At 38.3% G+C, this 5,835-nt stretch overlaps 1 pseudogene; it reads right to left on the minus strand.

Moving 5' to 3' along the window:
* Positions 1 to 223: 223 nt before the first annotated feature.
* Positions 224 to 1,256, minus strand: LOC129517868 (poly(A) polymerase alpha-like; annotated as a pseudogene).
* Between the last annotated feature and the right edge of the window lie 4,579 nt (positions 1,257 to 5,835).

A 5,835-nucleotide genomic window follows, 5' to 3' on the forward strand; every position in this document is an offset into this window, starting at 1 on the left:
GAGCACCTGCCTGTGCCTCAGGGTGTGATCCCACGGTCCCAGGATGGAGTCCCACATCGGGCTCCCTGCATGGAACCTGCTTCTACCTCTGCCTAGTCTCTTCCTCTCTCTGTGTGTCTCTAATGAATAAATAAATAAAATATTAAAAAAATAATAGCATTCCTGCCTCTGCACTTACTGATGAGGTCTTCTGAATAAATGCTGATTATCCCAATGAGGGAGGTCACCAAATAAACTTAAACCTTTTTTTTCCAGTCATGTTAATCCCGTCTAATCTAGTCTCATTTTTTAGCACTTGAAGACAACAAACAGGTTGAGTTGGAAGATATGGTTTATGGATCCCTGAAGTTGTTGACAGGTAAATCTGTTTTATTGAATCCTTGATAGCAGGAACAGGATTTGCAGGCTGACCAGGGTTATTGGAAAGGTCCGTACTAAATGTTTTCTGAGGGGCCAACAGAGAAGTTCTTTGGTTTTTAGTTGAGTTGTATTTTTATTTATATAACCTTGTTCATTTATTTCTGTTTTCTTATATCCACTTAAAGGAAGACCGTTAGTTTCTTTACTTGATTTATTCCCTTCTGTTTTGGTTTTCTTGGGATGCTCTTCTTTATTTGTTGAGGATGACCTCTTGACTCCTACTACAGGATTACGTAATTTTGCTGCTATATTCCTTGAAGTTCTGGGTAGTTGGTTTACAAGACATGCTGAAGAATGAGCTCTAGGAACTGTGAGCTGTGGCAGTGGAGAAATGCTTACACTCGACGTATCCTCTGAACTTTCACTAGAATTTACTTGTGGCACAGACACTTCACTAGCCTGATGTTGCTCACACATGTTGCTGTTACAACTGGAGCAACATTGTTACTGTTCCCAGAGCTATCAGAACAATTCAATGAACCAGTCTTCAGAGCACTAGTAGGTTAAGGCATAGGCATGAAGTTATCAGTACCCACTTATGAGTAGAGGCTGCGGTCACACAACAATGTCAATCTGACACCTTCTGTTGAATGATTTTGCCTTTTCTGAGGCACATGATTAGGTAGTCATTGAAGCTGATTTGCTTTTACATGCACTACAGCAATCTTCACACAAACCCCAAACATTGTGCTGCTTATTGCATTCCTAGAAACTGTATCTGTGAAAGACTGAATATCATAGGGGAGAACAACATTGAGGTTATCAGAGTTTTTTGTTTTTGTAGACACTAAGTCAATCATCTCTACTGTATGAAATTTTTTCTTATTTTTTCTCATCCTCCTTTTAACTCTTACTGTGGATCAGTTTTCTCCCTACCCCTAGATGGAATTCCTGACATGGCCTCTAGTTTTTCCAGTCCCTTCTAAACAATAATAATTTAAAAACTCATCTCTTTAAAGGACTGACAAGTTCAATTTCATCTCATAATGACTTAATTCCAATCTAGTGTAGTGGTATTTCAAATGCCAAACTTCTTCAGAATTAGTTTTCTCCCTCTAAGCACAGAGTTTCTAGGGTATTGAAAGCCTGTAATAGGAAAGGACAGGAACTAGTAGTGTCTTCTCTTAGCTGTTTGCTGATTACTATATGGCTATCCCCAGGGCAATGGTGAGAAGGACAGGAGGTTAAGTGGCTGGTCCAGTTGGAATCTGATGTGGGGCACTTTGGTGATAGTATTTTTCAAATCATGCCTCTTTCCTTCCCAAGGGTTGCATTTACAGGGTCCTTAGCAATTTTCCTATTGGAGACCTCCCACTGCAGCTCTTTGGTGGGAGGAATGCCTTGGTTATCTGGCTGGCTGCATACTTCACCCTTGCCCTCTGGGCTTTCAGCTATTTATAATTGGGATCCCTATGTATCTCCAATCAGTCATCTGGGTCAGGGTTAATATTGATAAAACCTAGATTGGATCCCTTTTTCTTTTTTTTAAAAGATTTTATTTATTTATTCATGACAGACACAGAGAGAAAGAGAGAGGCAGAGGGAGAAAGAGGCTCCATGCAGGGAGCCTGACGTGGGACTCGATCCCGGGTCTCCAGGATTATACCCCAGGCCGAAGGCGGCGCTAAACTGCTGGGCCACCGGGACTCCTCTTTCAAGTTCATATTTGGTCGCCAGGAACTGCACATCTGCCCAACCTTTGTTGGGAGAGGAGCTGGCTCCCAAGGCAGCCCTCTCCACTGTGCCAGCAGCAAAGGGCAGTACCAGTCATAGAGCTTGCTTTTAGAATTAGTAGGCAGAAGTCAGAGCTTGTCCTCTTGTTCCTCGAGCTCCTGGAACTATATTTAAAGATTTTCTTATAGATCTCAAAGCTCCTCTCATTTAAGTTGAGGAAAAGTGAAGCATAGCACGATTAAATATTTCTTGAAATAAATCCTCTCACCACTACTGACCCCTCCACTCCCACTAGAGTGGGTAAAATGAGAAAGAAAATACTAGTGCTAATAAAGATGGGGAGCAACTAGAACTCTCATATACTACTGGTAGAAGTATAAATTGGTATAATAACTAGAAAATGCTTTGGCATTATATGCTATAGCTGAACATATCTATTCTCTATCAGCAGCAATTCCACTCTTCAGGCCTATATCTAGCAGACATGTACACATATGTTCAGCAAAAGTATGTTCATAGAAGCTTTATGTTCTATATATGTACATAGCAGCACATACCAATATATTGAAAACACAATATTGAGTAGATAAAGCCAGGCACAAGAGTATATATAATGTATGACATTCTATAAAATCCTTAACATTGGTCAAGTTCCTCTATGTTATGTTAACAGTCAAGAATAGTGGGGTGATTAGCTGGAAGAAGCTTGAAGGAGGAATCCATGGTGCTGGTAATATTCTGTTTCCTGATCTGGTGCGAGTGTGCTGGGCATATTTAGTTTCATAAGATTTTATTGAGCTGAACGCTTATAATACATGCACTTCTGCTTTGGATATAATACTTGAGTAAGAATTATAAAGCAAAACAAAACCAAAACAAGGCAACAAAAATGAAATTAACTGTCTTGACTTTTTAATCTCACCCTCTTCTCTGAACTGGAGATAGGTGATCTGTTAATTGTGTAACACTCAGCATTGGGCCACCCCCTTTGCAAATCCTGCATAGATGAGCCAGCCCCTTGGCTTAGATCTTGTGGTTACCAGGCAACTATTGTTCTCTTCTCAGCCTTTGTGGCCTCTTTCTGAGCCTACAGGAAGAACTGCATTTATCATCCTGTGACATAAATGATATGCTTGGTACAAAGCTATCAGAAACTTAGGGACCCAGATGAAGGCTCTGCGCATGCTCATCAGTAGCTCCTGTAGGTCATGAGGTACCCAAAGCGTTAAAACAATAAAACCTTACTGACTGGGACCCAAAGCGACAATGTTTCTATGTTAGCCTTGAGGGTCACAATTCCAGACTCATTCTGCCCAGATCTTTTGCTAATATCTCTATTAATTCATGTGGGCTATGGATTGACACAGCGATGAAACAAATGGGAGGACTTTGGGAAAATACGTCAGAGGGGAAAAGAGATGTAAGCTATTAGTCTTTGCTAATTCTTTTACCATGATGCAGGCAGGCCCTCTTTGAAATGAGCAAATATTTAAAATACTTTGAGTCAGGTTGTTCTTTCCCATATCCACACACAGACTCTGGACCTCAAAGAGGCTGCGCCTGTTGAAGCAGTGCCCGAGTAGCAGGATATTTGGATGGACTCTCTGAAAGTGAATTACTAGTTGCAGGCATGAAGATTTTTATGTTTCAGGATACACACTAACATTGTTTTCTGTTTGGCAATGTCACTAGCAATACATGGTGTCATCAAATTTCCCACGTCCCCATCAACACTAGGTAGTAGTATTTATTTAAATATATGCATATTTGTAAACATGCATATATATGTACCCACCTGCCTATGTGTGATATAACTTCCATAGGTGGAAATGGCCTTTCTGACATTTTAAATTTAAAGAGAGAGAAAGCATATTGGCCATCATTTTACCTTCTACTTTTTAGGAAAAATCTTTTCAGCACAAAATGACCATTTTATTGAGTTGCTGTTATTCTAACAAAATATAAAACTGGGCTTCTGATCAATCTCCAGCAAAGAAACTCTGTAAAGGAACATAAGGACAATGGTCTCAGCTTCCTCAATTAGTTTTAAAATTGACAATTACATTAATCTCAGAGGACCTTGGTAGATACTATTTGAAATGGTAGACATTCTTTTGTTCAGAGCATTGTCTAGTGCCAAGCTAATGCCAGAGTAAATTATTAGCAATTATTTTTCTCTCTTTCAATGGCTGGAATATGGAACAATTCCTTTAGGGTTTTTTTTGTATGTAGTTTATTATAACACATGTTGTAATTTCAGAACATATTCTCTTATAACTATCTGAAATTATTATTATCATGATTTATGAGACCATTTCTGAATGGGAAAATTTCTTCAGATATACCAAGGAAAATAATGGGGCTCTTAGAATTTTCTATTTTAGTATATTATGAAGCAATAAGACACTTGCTTTATAAAACTTGCTTAGAATCTTATAATGCTATTTCAAGATGCTTCATACTATAAGAAAAGCTAGATTATTATAATAGAGCTGCTAATGATTATTCTGTGTTAGCACTAACATTCTTACTCATATTTTCATACTCTGTAAAATACCAATTTTAAGAGCTGTTTTAGGTACACTTATATACCACATACCATACAATCCACTCTACAATTGTTTTTTAGTAAATTATAGAATTGTACAACAATGACCACAATCTGAAATATTCCCACTTGTTCATTTAAATTCATTCCACTCTCCTTTCCTCAGTCCTTGGCAAAGACTAATCTGTTTTCTGTGTCTATAGATTTGCTTTTTCTGGATATTTCATATAAGTGAAATGATACGATATGCAGTCTTTTGTATGGGTTTCTTTCACGTAGCTATTTTTTCAAAGACTCAACTCTGTTGTAGCATGTAGCAGTAACTACATTTTTATTGCTGAATAATCTAGTTTTTGTGTATACCAAGTTTTGTTTATACATTTAGCAATTGGTGAACATTTGGGTTATCTTTAGTTTTTAACTATTATATACAATGCTGCTATGAACATTTGTGTACAAGTCTCTGTGTGGACATATGTGTTTATATCTTTTGGGTAGATACTTAGGAGCGAATTTGCTGGGTTGTATGGTAAATTACGCCATCCACTATCACAACTCAAACAGCTGTGATGCTGCCCTTCCTTGATTGTTTGCCACCAAGATAGCTATTGTTTCAGACAAAGTCCCTGCATGTGGGTTACCAGATCAGGTCACCCTCCACTGGCAATAAAGCTCCTGATTTTTATGGCTTGTCCACTTGAGTAGAACTACCATCCAGATGAGCTTAGTGGGGGGCAGGGGAAGAAAGGGAGCAGGTACAGATTAAAATGCCATAGACTGACACTATTTGTACTTGAAGCCTGAATTTCAGCAGTTTTCCAAACTTTTCAGATTGTTGTATGCCTTTAGTCAATTTCCAAACAATGCTGGAATGTAACAGTTTTGACAATTTTGTCCAGTTCCATGATTGTGGGTTGACAGAGAGGATTTGCCAATCTCCTTACTGCACCATTCTGGAAGTCTTGTCTCCTCTAAATACCAGTTTTTAAACTTCTTTAAAAAACAAAAATATCGAGGCACCTGGCTTGCTCAGTCGAAAGAGTGTTCAACTCTTGATCTCAGGGCTGTGAATCTGAGCCCCATGTTGGGTGTAGAGATTACTTAAATAAATGAAAACATTAAAAAAAACACTCAAAACATCAAAGCTTCTTCTTTAGGCACATATATGTTTTCTATCTTTTTTTTTCAAAATG

The sequence above is a fragment of the Nyctereutes procyonoides genome, unplaced genomic scaffold (genome assembly GCF_905146905.1).
Source record: "Nyctereutes procyonoides isolate TBG_1078 unplaced genomic scaffold, NYPRO_anot_genome, whole genome shotgun sequence".
Taxonomy (NCBI): Eukaryota; Metazoa; Chordata; class Mammalia; order Carnivora; family Canidae; genus Nyctereutes; species Nyctereutes procyonoides.